At 37.5% G+C, this 20,927-nt stretch overlaps 1 protein-coding gene and 1 non-coding gene across 2 annotated transcripts in view; one reads left to right on the top strand and one right to left on the bottom strand.

Annotated features, from left to right (window-relative positions):
- The window catches only part of Mcub (mitochondrial calcium uniporter dominant negative subunit beta), a 115,605-nt gene that overhangs the window by 29,548 nt on the left and 65,130 nt on the right, over positions 1-20,927 (top strand).
- Positions 15,103-15,173, bottom strand: Trnat-agu. The gene has a single exon. It is a non-coding gene; the product is annotated as a tRNA-Thr (tRNA).

Here is a 20,927-nt window from a genome sequence, read left to right on the forward strand (position 1 = left end):
TTTCTTTCTTTCTTTCTTTCTTTCTTTCTTTCTTTCTTTCTTTCTTTCTTTCTTTCTTTCTTTCTTTCTTTCTTTCTTTCTTTCTGTAACTAAGGAGAAATACTCCATTAAGAGTAATTCATACAGATTATCTGTTTTTTTATTATTATCATCACTTTGTGAGGAGAGTATATTTTTTTTTTAATTTTTTTAATATTTATTTTTTAGTTTTTTTCGGCGGACACAACATCTTTGTTTGTATGTGGTGCTGAGGATCGAACCCGGGGCCACACGCATGCCAGGCGAGTGCGCTACCGCTTGAGCCACATCCCCAGCCCGAGAGTATATTCTTAAAAAATAATTTTCTTTTGGGAGGCTGTTAGAATTATGCTAAGAATATCATTGTCTTTAGTTTTAATTCTAACAGTAAGTTGTAACTCTCTAATCCTCAGTTTCTTTACCTATTAAAAAAATAAAAATAAGGGACTGAGGTTGTAGCTCAGTGGCAGAGTGATCGCCTAGCATACGTGAGTCACTGTGTTCGATCCTCAACACCACATAAAAAATAAAATAAAGATACTGTGTCCACCTAAAAATAAAAAATAAAAAACCCTTCAAAGATGTTGAAAAATTGAGGTACACTGAAAGTGTCTAATGAACAATAAGGTGCTTTCATCTGTTGTTACTGTATAATTGACTTCCTTTTACTTTTGTTTGCTTATAATTTAAGTCTTTTATACTACAGTTTAAAAATATTATTTGATTAGAACAAATGAAAACTACATCTAATGCAATTTCCATATCTTATCTAGTTGTTTTATGGGATTTTGAAATTGAGTTTCATTTTTATTAGAATACCCCTGTAAAGGAAAAAAGTTCTAAAAAAATATTTAGGTTTGATCTACAGATATAGCTCAGTGGTAGAGGAGCACTTGTCTAGCATGTGCAAAGCCCTGGATCCAATCTCCAGTACTGGAAAAAAAAAGTATTTAAAAATTTAGTGTTTATTTTATTGGATTCACATTGCATATATGCTGAGTCAAAGAGGTGTACAAGACAGACATGGTGGTACATGCTTGTAATTCCAGTGACTTGTGAGAATGAGGCAGAAGGATCACAACTTTGAGGCCTATCTCAGCAACTTAACAAGGCCACAAACAACTTAGCAAGACCCTGTCTCAAATAAATAAAAAGGGCTAAGGATGTGGTTTAGTGGTTAAAAGTGTCCCAGGATTCAATCCTTAGCACCAAAGTATGTGTCCAAATTACTATGAAAAATAGTAGGCCTCCGTGTACTTCCTAGAAGAAAGTACTTACTATTCTTAGCTAATAAGTTTTGTTTACCTTCATGGCTCTAAATGATGTGGGTACCTTGTTATGACTTGATATTTCAGTTTTAGACATTTTCTCTTAACTTCTATGGAAGATAAGGACTTGTCTATCTTCACTTCTGCATGAGCCTAGTCTCCTTTCTCTCTTTAAAGTGTTAAAAGCTTAGCTCAGTGTTTAGGCTTTACTTGGACTTGACTATGTAAATGCTATTCACTGGTGAGCAACAGAAAACAATGATTATCTTTCTTTTCTGTACACTGTAAGTCTTGTCTGGAGTAAGACATTGCTGATATGTGTGCACAGCATATCCTAGTGTGCTTAGTTTTCTTCATACTGCTCAGCAATTCAATCTCAAGCATTCCTTCAGCTATATAAATTCCTTTAAGTACATTGAAACTCATCAGAAGTTCTAAGAGTTCATCATTAGTTCAACTAAGAATTTTTCTTGGAGCCCCTCACCTGCCTCCTATCCACTGCTCAGCTGCCACTTTGCTGTCCCCCTTCACCATCATCTTTTGTCATGTTGGGTTCCGATGCCAGACAGCTTTCTTGGTTAAACCATTTAAACTGGCAGAGCATGTCTTCCAGTGGAGAGGGTGTGAGCATGTTCTGAAGACTTTGCAGTGTGTAGTTTGGCTGCATGATCAACTTGAGATGGGAGAGCCTTTTCCTCAGCATTGTGGAGGCATTCCTCCATTATAGTTTAGCTTCCTTTTTATTATTCAAAGCCAGTGCCTTTCTGATTTTTGATCCTTAGTATGAGGCCTTTTTTAATTTAATTTCTGAAAGTTTGTAGAGTCACATCTCTATTCATGGTGGTCAGAAAGTTCTTAAAGATGCAACTTGTGCGTGTTGTCTCCATCATTGTGCTGGCCTGGGTTGGGCCTTTTAGTTTAGAAACATGTCTTGGCAGTTGTGGGAGAATTTTGGTTTTTTGTTGAATTGATAATTTTCTCCATTCTTTTTTTCTGTAATTGAGCTTCCTAGAACCCCCTTTATTTGGATAGTGGATCTCCAGGGCTCATCTTCTTATTTTCTATTATCCTAATCTTTTTTCTCTTAAATTTGTATTTCTTGGTTTTTTTCCTTCTACTTTCTGGAAGAGTTTCTTAACCCAGTCTCTTAAATGTTTGTTTGAAGTTCTCCTTTCTGCTATTTAATTCTTTAATTTCCAAAAACTCTTGTATTTTTTTACTTCCCTGATTGAGAAGGCAGTGGGGAACCACAGGCCTGGAGCAGTGATGTGTACCTGTGATCCCAGCTGCTCAGAGATGGAGGAAGGAGGAGTATTTCAGCCCAGGATTCAAGACCAGACTGGGGCAACATAGCAAGACTCCACCCCAAAAGAAAAAAAAAAAGGTATTTTGTACACACACACAAATTTTAAAAATCTTGTTCTTGCTTTATAGAGGCCATGTCTTAGCTCTAAAGATATTAATGAGAGGTTTCATTCTGCCGCCTTATCCTTTGCTTACTCCAGATTTTTTTTTTTTTTGGTCTTGTTGCTCCGGCTTTTATGTTTGATGTGTGGTACTGAAACAGCTTATTGGAAACTATACAGTTAGATGAAGTTTACCTGACAGCCAACACCCTTTGAAATATAGGTGCATTTTTCCTAATCTGCATTTCCAATTTTTTTTTTTTTTTTTGTACCAGGGATTGAACTCAGGGGCACTTGTCCTCTGAGCCACATCCCCAGCCATATTTTGTATTTTTTATTTAGAGACAGGGTCTCATTGAGTTGCTTAGCACCTTGCTTTTGCTGAGGCTGGCTTTGAGCTCACAATTCTCCTGCCTCAGCCTCCTGAGCTGCTAGGATTATAGGTATGCGCTACCACGCCCAGCTGCATTTCCAAACTTTAAAGTTCTGAGCGCCAGTATCAATTTACAGATTATTAATTAAATGGCCCATCATTTATTATCATTATTTATTGAGGTGCTGAAAGTGTCCTAGATTTGGCTACTCAGGACCTCTCAGTTTGACTCTTGAATGTTTTTTTTTTTAATTAATTTATTTATTTTTTAAAAATATTTTTATTAGTTATTGATGGTCCTTTATTTATTTATATGCATTGCTGAGAATCCAACCCAGTGCCTCACACATGCTAGGCAAGTGCTCTACCACTGAGCCACAACCCCAGCCCTTGAATTTTTTTTTTTAAATGCCTTTATTTTAATGTGGTGCTAAGGATCAAACAAATGTGAAGCAAGTGTTCTGCCACTGAGCTACAGCCCCAGCCCCTCTTCATCTGTTTTATGTCTTCATGTACACTTTTATTTTATTTTTTATTTGCAGTACTAGGGATCAAACTTAGGACCTCACACATGCCAGGGAAGTGTTCTGCCACTGAACTACCCACTACCTCTTCCTATCATTCTTTGAGTACTTCCTTATTTTCTGGTGCAACTGGATATTTCAGGCTCATTTTCCGTTTTTCCAGCCCCAACCTTAGAATTAGCTTTTCCTTCAAAGAGCCAAGGTTTCTTGTGATGGTTTCTTGCATCTGGCTAGCTAGGTGTACAGCTTGCTACTAGTTGTAGCATAGCTCAGAAGACCAAGTGAAATAAGTGAAATAATGTATATTATTATTATTTAAATATATAATATATATTTAAAGTATTATTTCTTTGTATTTTATAACACACTGTATACATTTTATATGATGTACACATGCTACAAGTTCTTATTAAAACCAACAATTCTAATGTAACATCAAAGCTTACAGTCTCATCTTCCCCATTTCCATATATATTTAACTGACTTCTCTAACAGTGAGGAACCTGTCTGCAATGATTTCGATACATTTGATCATTTGTTCCAGCAAAATACACAGAAAATAGTTTTAAAATCATTATTCCGTGTCATTGTAAAAAGTATACCTGTCCATGAGAACTCCATATTTGTTTATAATTATTTTTTTATTAATTTTTTATTTGTTTTAATTAGTTATACATGACAGTAGAATGCACTTATATACTTTGATATATCATACATAGATGGGATATAATTAATTTTTAATAAAATTTACATGCAAAGAAATAATACATCCTCTGTACACACTTTCATAAATTTGAAAATACATTAACTTGTGTGACATACCCCTCTAAAATATTTTCATTACAGTAGGAAGTTCCCTTGTGTTTTTTCTCAGCAGTTGCAGGAGAATTTAAGTAGTGACATATACAGTACGTAGATATTAGGAGAATAAGAGAGGAGAACACATTTTTAAGCTACATTTTGTTCTTTTTATGCATTTGCTTGAGAGACTCCACTAATGTTTTATATTTTCTTCATTTATTTATAGATAATAATAGTTTCTTTCATTGCTGAGAGTGTCAATGTTCACTTCAAGACTAGAGCAAGTTGGCTCTCTGAATGTACAAATATAAATGCATACATACATTTTTCTTTGTGTGGGTGGTGAAAGGGGGCAGTTTTTGTAATACCCAACAGTATTTTAGGAATCTTTTTATCAATATTTCCTACATAATTAAAAAATAGGAGTTTTCCCTGAAGATTGGAGGCAGTATGCAAGGAATCATTGGAATAATAAGAAACACTGTTGTCCAAAAGTTTGCTGAAAAGCAAGTATGGAGAAAGATACTCATTTCCCTTTATCTCTGATATTCCCATTGGCTGAGATGGGAGACCACTTGGTGCAGTCTCTGGCCTTTCAGGCATCTCTTGAGACTGAGTGATTTCAGGGACTAGGGTTGTAGCTCAGTGGTACAGTGCTTGTCTAGCACACATGAGTCACTGGGTTTGATCCTCAGCACCACTGAAAATAAATAAATAAAATAAAGGTATGTGTCCATCTACAACTAAAAATATTAAAAAAAAAAAAGACTGATTCCAACTTTGGGTGGTTATTTCAGGTCACTCCAGGTACTCTGGGAGGTGTGTCCAACTTCTTTCTGTGACTGCATATATGACAATCAGGTGGTAAAAATTCCAAAATATGAAATGATTATTTTTAGCAGAATTTATTTAGAACACTAAAGTGAATATTGTTGGGGTTTTTTCCCCCAACAGACTAAAAGTCAATTTGAAAATTGGCTCTATAGTTCAGACAGTTTGACTTTGTAAGGTTGCCAATACACTGTACACTTATATCTCCTACTTTGGATCTAGTCATAAAATAAGCTAATGATGCCACATTCAAAGTTTTAGCTATTTTTAATTTTTATGTTGTTATCCTTAGTAATATAGTATAGTAAATATTTTTTCCCAGATCATTTAACTCAATTATTCTCTGGCACCCTATAGAGATACAAAATCAGAGAGAAGAATTTAAGTCTGGGTAAATTTCAGGGGTGCTGCCTCTCTGCATTTTGAATGCTGTAGTCCAAGGATAATGTCAGCACTCTAAAAGTTCTTGTCAACTTGAATTATTCCCAGATAGGAGTAATTGGCAAAGTGTTGTTCAGTCTCGCAGGAGAAGAAAAGCCTGAGGGAAGAGCTATAGCCTTACTTTGGGTATAGCTCGGTGCTTCCATTTATATTTTATGATGCCTGCTGCGTAGAAGGTTGTCACTCTTCTAAATTCAACAGATCCCTGGGAGTTTCTGAAATAGAGCGTACTCACCATGTGTGATATTTGGTACTCAAGAATTATCTAAGAATTGCCTCATAGAGTCTCTGTGGATTGTTGAGAAGTTGGCTCTCTTTTGAGGGTTTTGGTGAGGTTCAGTTTGCACATGTTTTTAGGAATGTCACAGTAGAACCTAATAGCCATTTGCATGAGATTCCCAAACCTTTCTAAGAGAGCTTATGAGGGGTACCCGGGCCTTTTGTCAAATTACATTAAAAAAGGGAAGGTAGCCCCTAAATGATCCCTGGAGAGAACACCTAAGGAAGACCCACAGCTCAGCCTGAGGTGTGGATGGAAGAGGGAGAGACCAGGAGAACAGGCTTCCCACGTTAGGGCAAAGGCAGGGGTGGTGGTGGTGGGGTTGCTCCAGGACACAAAGCATGATCACTCTGGTAACTTCCCACCCCAGCTCTCTAGTAGATACTTAGTAACAGAGTGGAGTAACAGAGTGGACCTTAATTGTAGATATGAAAGAGGGTCTTTTGGAGTGAGTTTAATCTCAGGAAAATTAGGTCAAATTATGACCTGAGCCATTGATATTTCATGTTGCCAGTGAGGCCTGCTTAAAAGGATTGTTTAGGACCTCAAATAGGCACCCCGTGAGTTCCTTTACTTTTAAAATACATGTAGGCAGCTTTTCTTTTCATAGTCAAATGTTTAATTTTATTTTGTTCTCTGAGTTGACATTGAAAGAAATAATTGTGAAATTACTTCAATGGGCCAAAATATATTCAGCTGTTCAGAATATAATCAAGTCAGCTATTTTGTATCAGCCAAGCATTGTGTCAGGATAAATAGACTGGGCATTAATCATCTCTGAAGGGTGCTTAAATTTTAATTTCATATGAAAAACTTATTGAATGTCCTTGACACTTAATACTTTTTTAAAAATATCACTTCATTTGGGGGAAAAGGTGAAAGTGGAGAAGATATTCTTAACAATGATATTTAATTAAATTTTGTGGTATGAGAACAGAATTAAATATCATGGCTTACAGAGTGGAATTTGAAGTCTGGCTTAATTAAGTGCTGAGCTTTGCTTAAGTTTGAATGTCAAATCAGGTGAAACTCATTTTACGCAGTTTCCATTCAAAATCCCATCCCATTCCTTCTATCTTTGTTTGGTCCTCCTCTTCGACCTCTTTTGCCTGTAGGTCTTATATAATTGAAAACATTTGAGGTGTTATGGAAATAACCAGAATGGCCAGGGATGGCTTTGTAGCCTTTGTGTTTTTCTGTAGCTAAAACTGAAGAGGCTGGGAGGTCCAAGGTTGAGGGACAGCATCTATGAGGCCTTCTTGATGGTGTGGACTCTCTGCGGAGTGTCCAGCTGGCTCAGGGCACCACATGACAAGAGGAACACATACCAGAGACAGAGCCAAACTGGCTATTATAATAGATCCACCCTCAAGATGACCTTATAACTCATGATTTCATTGATGAGGGCAGAGCCATCATAACCTCAGTGCTTCTTAAAGGGCCTACCTGGTCCCACCTTTTAATAACTCATGATGGAGATTAGATTTTAATTTGAGTTTTGGTGAAACATTCAAACAAAATATTTTTTAAAAGTGTAAAATAGCTTTTACACTTTTAAAAAATATTTTTAGCTCTGAAGTGGATGGGTTTGGAGCATCTACAGCTTTTATGTGCAGTAGTGTTGGAGGAAGGCTTTCCAGAAGGTCCTGGGATGTGACTCTACCTTAAAATGGTCTCTGCTGGATCCTGCCAGTGATTTTGAGGACTTAGAAGTTTGGTTTTATCAGTTCCCTTTATGGTTCAGCCCTAGTGATAACTGAGTTGTACTGGCCAGACTTACACCTCGCTAATATGAATTGTATCCTAAATGTTATATGTCATATGCAGGGTTTTACTTTCCTAGGATGGCAGTATCTTGGACATGCAAATCAGTCAAAATTTCTTGTGGGTAGGACATCTAGGCTGAGAATCAACCCATTTCCATTGTAGGAGATGGATATTTTGGGGGATTAAATGAGAGAAGTATATGACATTGATAGAAATCTTAGTTCTAATTTTAGTTGTAGCATTTTTTTTGGCATTGGTGTCCTCATCTGAGAAAGAAGGGATAGAACTGGGTCCATGAGTATTGCACCTCAGATGCAGCATTTTCTTTCCTTATTGATGCTCAATGCCTGTAACAAATCCCCAACTCTCCAAATTATGCGTACCCTACATTTTCCACTTTGTGCTTTTCTTTGTTGTTTTGGTAAATGGTAGATTCGTGGATTAAAAGTCATTTTAAAGACCTGTCTAACATAGTCAGCCATCTGAAAGCCTGGGGAAACACACTGACTTAAATGTGATTGATTTAGACAATTAGACATTCCTGGGTTCCTGTCAGCTAATGGTAGAGTAGATCTGATGGGGGCTGAGAAAAACTTTGATTCCTGAGCTTAGCTTTGAGAGTAGGATCTAGTTAGGATGGGCTGGAATTAAAAGGCCCATAGCCCTGCCATGGGGCAAGTGGAGGAGATTTGTTTTTAGTCTGTCTTTTAATGTAATAATCCTATAAGTGTGTCTCACCTCTTTTCTCTAAGGCTGACGTAAATATATTGGAGGAATCTTGTTTGCTTCCTAGTGGATGCTTCCTCTCTAACTTGTTTGATGTTGCTATTCCCTGTTCTATTAAACCTGTGAAGGATTTGATGTTACCCTATTTGTAAAGTTGTGTGAGGTGTGTGTGTGTGTGTGTGTATGTGTATGTATGTACACTTGCATATAAGTACTGCAGAAAAATGAACATCAGTTTGCATACCCAGATTCACAGGCAATGTGATGAGAATCAATGGATTTTCTCTGTGCAGATAAAAGACAGAGAACAATGTATTTTGCCCATTTATACAGAGCAGAGAGGCAGCCATCAAAAGAAGGGAGAAAAACCTTTGTTCCTTTAAGATATATGGAAAGAATTTGGGGTTTTTATTAACCTTCTGGAGCATAAATACATTTTTCCAAGGGCCAGAAGGGGTTATGAGGACCAGATGTCTCCATGGTCTGGACTTCTGTAAATACCAGGGAGGAAGCTCTTGTCTGTCACTTTGTTTTTCCTAAATAAAACAAAGAGATCATTCATAATATTTTTCTCTTTCAATTTCACAAAGTGTTTTATTTAGGAAAATTGATGCCTATTTCAGGGATTTTAAGAGAGATGCTTATTGGGTAAACCCCAGAATACACACTCAGGAGAGAAGGTGGGCTGTCACCAAACCCATTGATATGGGTGGGTTAATATTTATACAGGAACATTACTAGGGTCTGGACTACGGGTGGAACCACATAATTTCACACCAGTGTTCCCTGTATTTGTGTATTGCCCTCAGGTTTCAAGGGCTTGAGTCAAGGGTACAGGCCAAGTTGCCCCCATCTTGTAGCCTACAGGTCTGTTCTAGACTGTAGCCACTTGGCAAATTTGTAAAGATCAGAGAAGTTTTATCATTACATTCGGCTATGGATCTAATCCTTAAGGGTATGCAAAAAGTAAGAACTTCTAGAGGAAGTGAAGGAAGGTTTCTCTACCTTCTCTACTTTATCATAAATATTTTATGTCTCAGGAGGCAGGGACTTTTTCAGGAATACGGAGAAATCCAGGGAGGTTTTATTTTCCCACATCTACTGTGGATATTACCCAATTATGACAGCCCCTATTATTCATTTATATAGATCTAGATAAATAGATATAGTGACTTAATAGAGATTATAAGAGTAATTCCATTGCTTTGATATCATATAAGTGAGGATGTGAGGATTTCTCAAAATTAGGGTCACTGTGATTCAAATAGAGCCCACACATTAAGCCTGCATTTCTTTTACTTTCTGTTGAAAAGAGGCTGATGATTTGAAAATGACTATTACTTTTTATTGGTATGGTTCATGCTTGTGAAAAGGAGCAGATGGCAAACTGGGGCATTTTAAATTTCACTTCTAGCTAAAACTATAAGAACAAATGAAGCACTATGATTATGCTGCATTGATCAAGTGATTAAAATGAAAGAACATTTTGTAAAAGAATTTCTCTTGATATCCTTAACTTTTTACTTGTGATAGGAAAATTTTATAATAACACTTAAAAAAGAGATCATTCATAATATTTTTCTCTCTTCAATTTCATTGGTTTTATGATATATTGGTCTGCTTAGTCTGCTACAACAAAGTACCAAGATTGGGTGACCTAAAAATAGATATTTATTTCTCACAGTTCTGGAGACTGGGAAGTCCAAGGGCAATGTGCTGGCCAATTTCATTCTTAGTGAGGACCCTAAAGACCTCTTCTTGGCTTCAGCATGGCTACCTTCTTGTTGTACCATTTCATGGTGAGAGTGAAAGTTCCAGTGTTTCTTCCTCTTCTTTTAATGACATAATCCACCCATTGGGGATCTACCCTATGATCTCATCTAAACCTAATTATATCTCAAAGAGAGACTTCCTAATATAATCACACTGGGGATTAGAGCTTCTGTGTATGAAGGGAGAACACATTTTATCCATAACAGAATATATGAAGGTGATTTCTAGAAAAAGATGGCAGGTTTAACAAAGGCATCACTGTTTCCTTCTTGGAATCCTAACACAAAACAGTGGTACAGAAATAAGAGATATAAGCCCACAAAGATAAAGAGATTGGGGGAAAGAACAGCAGTAGAATATTAGAGTAGAACATGTAAGATATGGAAAATGACAAACCTCAAAATTGTGTGGCCTGGAAAGAGGGAGTGAGGAGGGCCAAACATTGATAACATTGGTCCTTCCCCAGTACATCCCCTCCCAGTGATGAAGTCAATCCCTGGGAAGGAGATATCCATCAAGCCTAAAATGGAAGTCTCTGGGAGGAAGCCAAAGCCTCCATCCTTCCCCAAATAAATCCTTTCCCAGTGACAGTACAGTGGGACCCTGAAGGAAAAGAGATAAGCACTGAATGCTGACCCCCAGACCCTCCATTCTTCCCCAAGTAAAAACATTGCCCAGTAAAAACAAATTTCAAATTCTCACAGCCTGTTTCCTGAGTGCCCAAACTGACACCATCCGTCAATAATTAAATCACCTCTCAGTGTAGCATATATAAACACAGGATTCCTCCTTTGGCCAGCAGCTTGTTTTCCATCAGGAGATGCATGACTCCACCACTGAAAGAGGCTTTGCTGATCCATGAAGTTTGCACTCAGCTCAGTCATTTTGTGCTAACAGAAAGCAGAGAGAGACAAATAGTAAGTAACAAGCTCTAATCATTATTGTTTCTTTAATAAAACATATTCAAATTTAGTGGCTTTAAATAAACACACATTTATTATTTTACAGTTTCTGTGGGCTAGGGATTCAGGCATGCTTCAGAGGTTTTCTCAGGCTGAAATCATGGTGTCGGCTGGAGCTATAGTCCTCGCAAGGCCTCCAAGTCCTCTATGGTTGTTGGCAGGACTCAGGTCCTCAGAGGGGAATGGGCCTGGGCCTCCTTTCTCTGGCTGTTGACCTGATGTTGCCCTGTGTTTCTTGCCATGTGGTCCTCCCCAACATGGCAGCTCACATCACCAAAGTATATGGGCTGAGACAACAGAGCAAGTCCATCAAAACTCAGTCATTTCTTACCAAACCATGCAAATGACATCACTTTTTCCTTATCCCATTTGTTAGAAGCAAATTATTGGGTCCTGCCCATGCTCAAGGGGAAGGAATACAAGGATGGGGAGAGCCATTCTCTTGTTTTTTAAATTGAAATATTAATTGCAATAATTGCAGATTCATAAGCAGCATATAAGAAACAACACAAATATGTACACTTTGTTCATTTTCCCTGAAGGTAATATTTTGCAAATTGTAGTATAGCATCACAACCAGGATTTTGATATTGACATTGATATAATCCATCAACATTATCAGTGTTTTCAAATTTTACTTTTGTGTGTTTACTTCTGTACAGTTTTATCACATGTGTAGGTTCCTGTATCCACTACCACAATCAAGGAGCCTTCATTTAGAGGACCATATTTGAAAGCCATATATAGCAGTCTGCCCAGTGATTCACATCCCTTCAGTGTGCATCCCATTACAGTATCAGCTCAGAGTCCAGCATTGTGTCATCCAAATCTGGTCCAGGCCTTGCATACAGCATCTTGAGTATAGTCCCTTTTCATCTGCAGTCTTGTGCTATCACCAATTATTTATGTCTCTACAGAATTCATATGTTGAAACCCTAATCCTCAATGAGATAGTATTTGGAGATGGAGCCTTTGGGTCATAAGGGTAGAGCCTTTATGATTGAATTAGTGTCCTAATAAAAAGAAAGGAGAGCTTTCTCTACCTTTCCCTCTCTGCTCTCTCAGGGCATAGTGAGAGATGGCCATCTGCAAACCTAGAGGAGAGCCCTCATCAAAACCCAACCTCATAGGCACCATGTTGACTTCCCAACCTCCCGAATTGTGAGAAATTTGTATTTATAGGCTACCTTGTCTATAGTATTCTGTTTTAACAGCCCATATTTAGACAGTATGTGAAACTAAAGAGACGAGTGATCTGCCCCCCAACACACCCTCACAAGCTCTAGGTTGTGCTTGTGGTTTTCATCTTGCTTGGTGTGTATCCATCTTCCTTTCCTGCCTGTCTCTCCTGTGGACTTCAGGTCCAGCATCAGACATGAAGATACCAGCCTCATAGAGACTATGTAGCCAGCTCCTACAGTTGCACAAGGCCAGTCCTCTATAATTTTTGTGTGTGTCTCTCTGTCTCTCTAAGTACACACACACACACACACACACACAGTAGTTTGATTCTCTGGTTGAACCCAACTGATACATAGTGTAGAAAGCTAATCCTAGGTACCAGTGAGAAAAGGCAAGAATCGATCAGTTTATACCATTAAACCTTTGGATTCTATAGAATAAATACCTCCAGAAAGATGGAGTGAATTGTAGGTTATCAGTATGAGGACTTGTTGAAAATCTGTTTAAGAAGCTTTTAGAATTCAAACTCTTTACTCTATACTGCTTGACAAGTACCTTCTGTTTAGCTGGAAGGAATCCCAATATTTTATTTCTTTGGATTTGGGACATCAGGCACAGCTGATAACTGGCATATTCTGTGGGAAACAGAAGAGAGTGAAGGTTAACTAGTGAAGCTGAGACTTTATTTACCCATGTTGTAGATGCCAGTCCCCAGGTTTTTATCCTCCAAGCAGAATAGGAGGCCTCTTATGGGAATTCAGGCCAACCCAAAAGAAGAGACGTTTTATACAATGCCAGATGTGCTGGCATTGTATAAAATCATGAACAATATGATTGTCGTAGCTATGAATTTATTTGTTAAGTCTCAACAAGTTAAAACAAACAGGTAATTTAAAGGTGATTTTAGGACAAGTACACTCCTTAGATAAAAATAATCTTCCTTTGTTGTGGAAGACTCTTTTCCTTCCAAGGGCATATCTGGGAAGGGTCACCATATGTAGTGCTGAGGGAAAGGGGACTCTTAACCAGCAACACCTTCAGTACGAACAGTGCTGGTGACAAGTGAGTGACAGGAGTCATCAGCTGTGCACTATTCCACTTAGGACAAGAAAAGAAAGTACTTCCAACATGATAAGTAGTAGTTCAGAAAACAGGTGACCATAGAGAAGGCATAGGCCAAACCCATAAATCCAGAAAGGACACGGTATGGAAGATGATGAGTGATAGATCTGTAATGCCTTCCAGTTCTCTCTCAACATTTGTGGAGTGGATAAATGCATGAATATTTTAATACTTGTTTTTTTGCTCTTGGTGCATATTTCTTAATTGCATTTTAATTAACTTATTTCCTATAACATAAACAGCTTTGCTTAAATGATAACTACCTCCAGAGGTAGTTATGGAGTATTCTACATGTTATTTTTTCTGCTTTATGTTAGTGGGACCAACTTTTATGTCTATGTTACATGCACTATTCTAATGTATCTGGCTTCTATGGATCTTGAAGGTCTTACAAAGAATTTTTCATAATACTTCACTTCTGGTAGATATTCAGTGCCACTGTATTGTCCATGGCCTGAGCCATATATTATTCAGCAGAATAACCAACTGTGAGGAAATAGCCACTGTAAATCTTGTTACTTCCCCTTTCAGCCAGTCTAGGTTTCCCTTGCTTTGGTTTGGACCCTGTGCTTACCTTAAGCATGTATGACGTAGCCTACCTTGCGGGGCCTTGGGAGAGAGCTGACTTTCTTTTAAAGCACTGAATTTTTGGAAAAGAAGAAAATAAAAATCTCTGACAATTTTGCCACTTAGAAATCTCCATATTGATATTTGATGTTTTTTCTTCTAATCTTTTCACTCTGTACAAGCATGTTCACGTGTACAAATATATTCTTGAAAACATATACCAAAGTCAAAAGTATAAAATAAATTTTATGTGGATTTGTTTCCTTTTGTGAAAGCAGGAACATTTTATAAAATTGCAAGTGATACCTCACCTTTTAGGTATAATTTATGAATTGCCAGTATTCATGGACTTTAATTTTTTATTTATAACTGAACATATGAATTTTTTATTGGCCAAGGTATAAACATCCAGCTTTGTATTAAATATTCACCACCCTTTGTATCTGTTTCTTTTATTTCAACCATATTTTTGTGATCTCTGCTTTGTAAAACGTGGCATTTTAATTTACCCATCTTCACTCAATTTTATAAAATAATACTAATATGCAAAATAAGTCCTGATTTGCCTCATTTTTGGCTTAGATGCTTAGACCTGAGCTGTGGCTGGCATAGGATCTTAGTATTTTTTCCTTAATTTGGTTTTACCTGTGGTAATGTTGGTATTTTGGTAGGAAAATTTTTTCATTCTATTTTGTGCATTGCAGAATGCAGAACATCTCTGGCCTTGTGTACTATGTGTTTGAAGCATGCACCAGTCAATATGACAACCAAAAAAACCTCTCCATATATTTCTACCTGTACCCTGCCTGGGGCAGGAGAGGAGACCATGGCTGCTTTGCTGATGCACTGAAGTATAAATTTCATGGAAAAGTAGGTTAGAAGTGAAAGTGTATAATTATGAAAGCACTTTTTTTTAAGAGTAAGAATTGAAAGATTACCTGTTTGTATTTTTACACAATTACTATAATACTGTATACAGTTTGGGGTCTAAATTCTATAAAGTATCATTATCATGAATCTTTCCTCATATCATTAATATTTTCTTGAAGACAACTTTTTTGTGTGTGGTGCTGGGAATTGAACCCAGAACCTCATACATACTAGGCAAGTGCTCTACCACTGAGCTACATCCAAAGATCTTTGAAAATAATATTAATGAATGCATAAAGTCATTTTATAGATTCATAATTTATTTAACCCCTTCACTATTATGGACAGTTGGAATTGCTTCCAGTTTTTTGCTGTCATAAATAATGTTGCAGTTAACCTCTTTGTAGAGGTATAATCTAATCAAGTATTTATTAGGCCCACAATAAGGAATATACAAAGATTTTATTTTTTTCTAGTTTTGATCTATTGTTACACCTAGATTAGTTAAAGATGCTCTCAAAATGAATGGGGAAGATCAGAATAAGAATAACTTGTTGTTTCTTGGAAAAGCCTGGGAGGTTTTTGTTTCCACATGTAATTTCTTGGCATTTTATGAACAGCAGATGCCTTTAGTCCTCGCATGCTGCCCACTTCTTTGTTTTTTGGTTTTTTTAGAGCTTTATGCTTATACATAGCAGTTGGGTTCATCATGATAAACTTACACATGCATGGAAATCAATTTCAGTTCACAATTCTCCCTTTGCCCTCCTCCTTCCTCTAAACTGCTAGACTCCCTTTTACTCGTCGATTCCTGCTTCCCACTTCTGATTTCAGTTGTCGCTGTGATGATGGAGTTTCTTGTAAATCCAGGCTCACCTTCCATTGTTGGTGTTCCAGCAAACTCATACTACGCCCAGCCTTTCTCCACCAGCATCCTCCACAGTACAGAGGACTGCGAGTTTGCCGAGCCCCTGCAGCAAATGCAGCCTGGAAGGAATATGAGTTCAAGTCTGTTCTTCCTTGCTCCACTGGCCACCCCAGCTTCCCCTGCAGAGGCGGGCATGTCTCAACTGGCTGAACAAACCTCCAGCCTCCTGTCTTTCAGAGGGACAAACTCTGGGAGATAAGTCTCAAAGTTTCACATAGGTACTGGTAGAATTAGTCTCCTTTTTCCATGGCAGTGACCTCAGGAATGCTCTTCTGTTGGCTTTTTTTTTATTCCCTGTCTTGTGCCACCTATTCTTTCCCTGCTTCATAGGATCACCTTCCAAATAAATTACATTCAGATTCTCATCTTCGGCTCTGCTTTTGGAAATCCAAACTAAGAGTCATGTAATAATCGTGATTTTTTTTTTCTTTTTTTACTATGCTTCTTCTTAAATTTATGTGACTTACCTTTACTTCAGTGGTGAATGAGAAAACAGTCTGGTAACAATTATAATCACCCATACAAGTAAAGAACATTTATCATAACACATTTTCTTTATGATGCTTTGTAATTAACAAAGCCTTTTTTTTCTTTGAGAATTCTTAACAGTGTAGGTGATTTTTTTTCTTTGTTTTTACATGAATATTAATAAGCTGAATTGGTTGGAAAGGAAGAATGGATGAAGAGAAAGATGAAGAGATTATAGTGTATTTGGGTCCATAAACTGTTCTCAGTTATACTGTTGCTTAGAGTCTAAGTGATACAAAAAGTTTATATTACTCGTTCTCCAGATTATCCTACAAACTTGAGAAGAGTTAGTGATTGCCCTAGTTATTTTTAATATATATGCTACAAGATAACCGAAACAAAGGCTGTGTAGAACTTGGAAATGCTTAGAAGAAAAAGCACATGAATTTAAGTTGACAGTGTTGAATTATAATACCCTGAGAGAAAAGGAACATAATGTTCAACCGTGGCTGCACACAGAAGAAATAAAGCCAATTTTATCCCTCAAGATTTCACACTGTAATAAAATAAGGGGCAGAGTACATTAAATAGAGCATTATCATTTTGCACTTGTTTCTGTATAATGTCTTGTCACAAAATTGTAATGTCACAAGCAGAGTTATTACCCAGCAATAGTTAAATCCCAAAAAAGTGATTTTAGTGCACTCAGCCCTCTGTAATTGATCCATAGAAAACATAAATATAAAATAATATGTGGATTTTATGACACTATTAATATGTGTTTCTCATTTACAAAAGCTTGTATGCTTATTGAAAAAAAGAAACCATAAAACTACAACAGTTTTAGAAAGTAAAAGACGTCTTTTCTCAATATTCCCCCTTCCCTTCCCGCACCCTGTTGTAACCAGTAATATATGTTTTTGTTTTAGACAAACAAAAAATTTTAATATAAAAGCTGATATTTCTGAAATTTGGGATAAAATATAAAATTTGTTGGCGAAGAGTTTTAAGTGGATGGGAACTAAAAGTATAAAGCCTACTGAAAATGATTCTTAGGAACTTTGGGATTTTGAAAAGTGACCTGTGACTCCAAGGATATTTTACTTCTAGTAGAAATGCTAGTATGATTTAAAATTGATTATCTGAGTCATTTAAAAAATGAATTAGATTATAATTTTGATGAAATGTGCTCACTTCTAGACTGAACCATGTTCTTGCCTCTCAGGGACCCCCATTTCACCCTGTGCTTAATTCTCACCATATGTCTCTATACACTCACTGGTCTCAGGGCGTAGGGCCTATGTTGTGTCTACCAGCACATTTCTAGGGTCTGGTACATCCTACAGCAAATATAGTAAGTGCTCAATAAATGGTGTGGGGAGGAAGGGAAGGAGGATGCAGGGTGAGATAAGGCCTGTCATCACTCTGAGGAATTCAATTTTTCCACTTGGGAATAGTCAATAAAATCTTCAGGATCTCTGAATCATATCCTTGATGCTCCTCCCAGAATGCATTGGTCCTTGGTACTAAAGCTCACTGGGGATTGAGTTTTAACCTTTTCTTATTGTTCTTTCAGTTACAAAGAGTGCCCTGGCTTAGGGTTTCTATTTCTGAGGTAACACCCCAAAAGCAATTTAGATTCTGAAAGTGTGACATTATAGTGGTCCCCCCCCACATCTGAGGTTCTACTTTCCATAGTTTCAGTTAAATGCAGTCAACTGTCATCCAAAAATATTAAAGGGAAAAATCCAGAAATGAGCAATTCATAAGTTTTAAGTTGTGTGCTCTTCTGAGTAGCATTATTTCCTTCTTGATCAATTTTACAATTCTCACCCATCCAAAATTTTTTATAGAAATTCTTACCAAAAAGTGAAATTTGAAGGTTTTTATAACAAAATTTATAAGAAAAATTCTTATTTTCTTCCTTAATAATTATAACTGACTTACTTTTAAGAATAGTATAAGTGGCTTCAGAGAAGATATTTAGTAGATTTAATATTTAAATATTTAACATTCAGAAATTCTGGCTTTGGTACATAGATGGTATCATCTCTGTTGCTACACAAATGAGTAGTTCTGGTGAATATCCAAAGTTATGAAAAGTCTTTGGATAAAAGGCTTTAAACAAAGGCAGGATGGCCTGGTGACTTTCATGTCACACTGAGCTGGGTGTAAACTTGGACCCCAGACATGGGCCCTGCAAGCTACTTATCCTTCAGAGCATTATTGGTGAACTAGCATGAAAAGCATCTACCTCATGAGGTCTACTGGATAATTAAATCATGTAACAGGGGAAGTGCTGCTGCAAAGATCTTCAGTACTAGTGTTTACGGTTCATGCAACATACATATTTATATTTTCCTGTACCTCTCCCATATTAAAATTCACTTTGTTTCATCTTAAACCAGAAATCTACTGTTAGGACACCAAAGTAACTTTTAGAAGAAAAAGTAGAATGCCCATCTTCTGGAAGGACAGGAACCAGAATAGCAGGGATTCCTGTGTCTCTCTGGGATAACAGTATAAGATGATTCAGTGACCCTGGTCACTCCTTATTTCTTCAAGTTTTCAAATTGCTGGGAGAATTTGGCCCAGTTTGGATCAGTCATCCTGGGCCATCTGAAAAGGCAGGCAGAGAGAGGGGCTATTGAGAAATCACTTGTAGACAACACTGCTGCCCAATTTCCATCTTCTTTGTATAACATTGAAGTATTTTGGGAATATGTTTTTATTTTAACTTATAAAACTTTGGCTCTCAAAGGTAGAAAGCAAAAACTTGGATTTATTTGTTCACTCATTTATTCATTCAGCAAATATGCATATTTAATGTGTGCCACAGTCTGGCTGGGCACAATTCACGAGCCACTTATCAAGCAGAAACAAACTTTGTTTTTAGAACACACATGCAGCACCACACGAGCTCTTCAGGAATTCCCTCAGAGCCCAACTGCCACCTCAGGCACTCCCTGCAAGCACCTCCCCCAATCTCTTCCTGCTCTTGAGGCCAATTGGCTGGGTTACGTGGGCGGAGCCAAAAGAGTCCCCCAATGAGCAGCTCTGTGTTCTGAAAGGGTGGGGAAACAGCCCAATGAGCATCACTGCAGAGGAGCCAATCAGCTGGTTGCTGGGGCCGCGGTGAGCCAATCAGCTGGAAGTTTGCTGGGGCCGCTTTGGCTGTGGCTCTCAACATCTCCCCCTCTCTGTTTAATTAAACAACAAGCATGTGGCTTAGGGACCGTGCCTGTCTTAGATTGTCCAATACTACATATGGTCCTTACCCATCATCATCGGATGAGCCTCCTGTCTTAGGTTGGTACCATTGCAGTTGGATCTTACCCGTCATTGACTACCGGTCCAGCATAGAGCCAACCTGTAGATAGGCCTTTGTACCAGTGGGGGTGTGAGGTTCTCTGCCTCACCTCTGTTGGCTCCCAAATTTTAGCTGAACGACCATCACAACCAGAAGGGAGGAGGATACATCAAGCCAATTGACGGCTCATTTTGGAAAAATTGTACCACCGATGAACACCATCAGCAAAAATACCCCGGCAGTACCACAAGTCGCTGCACCAACAGATAGTTCATAATGCATACAAGTGATACATAGTCGATGCAAGTTCTGCAAGCAGTTCAGTGATAGCTATTGCAGAAGCTGTAGTTTGGTTTTATCTTTGTCTTCACCAGCACTGGGATGAAGATAGGAATTCTGGCAATAATGGCTAAAGAAAAAATTATGTAACATTCCAGCAGGCACTAAAAGAAAACAATTTTCTGGACAATTTACATTATCCTGAACAGAATTATTAAATATAATGAAAAGGAAAGCTGAAAGTAAACAAACAGATCTGTTAACCTCCTTTTTTGTTCACATATTAAAATAATCCTCAACAGCTGTTTACCCAATTTAAATTAAACCATTTAAATCATGTGAATAAGAAAAAAAAATACTTGGATCCATTTTTTCATGAGCGCTCGTCATATATGATATATGGACATACGCAAATACAAACATACAACACAAAACACAAGTGTGCACACATAATATAATACATACAACATATAACATAATAGTAAAGGCCATAAAACTTTTTACAGGTGAAATCTCCATTGCAATGTTTAAAAACTCCATAGTCAAAAAATAGAACTGATCAGCAAAACATTAACCTAGGTCTGTATGAGCTCAAAAACCAAAATAGAACTTCATGATGTGAGAAAGGGCAATAATAAAATAGATAATGAAAAAAAAAATCCTGGTTTCATTAGCCTCCAGGTGTGGGAGAACCACTGTCGCAGATGTAAGAATAGCCAAACTGGAGTTCTGGATATCAGCTGTTATGGATTTGAGCCAAATCATCTTCTTTTTGGTCTGTAGAAATCGCTTTAGTTAATCTCTCTGGAATCCAAAAATTGGCTGCTGTTCTCCCTGTGGAAACACACAAACAGACCCCCGACTCCAGACAATCACTGGGTCAGGACCTTAGTTAATCTCCCTGGAATCCAAATCGGCTCCTGTTCTCCCTGTGGAAACACACAAACAGACCCCTGACGCCAATCACTGGGTCAGGAACTTTCCATTGTCCTGTTAGAATATCCTTCCAAAGTACCTTGGGCTTATGTATG

Source organism: Marmota marmota, unplaced genomic scaffold (genome assembly GCF_001458135.2).
Source record: "Marmota marmota marmota unplaced genomic scaffold, marMar, whole genome shotgun sequence".
Taxonomy (NCBI): domain Eukaryota; kingdom Metazoa; phylum Chordata; class Mammalia; order Rodentia; family Sciuridae; genus Marmota; species Marmota marmota.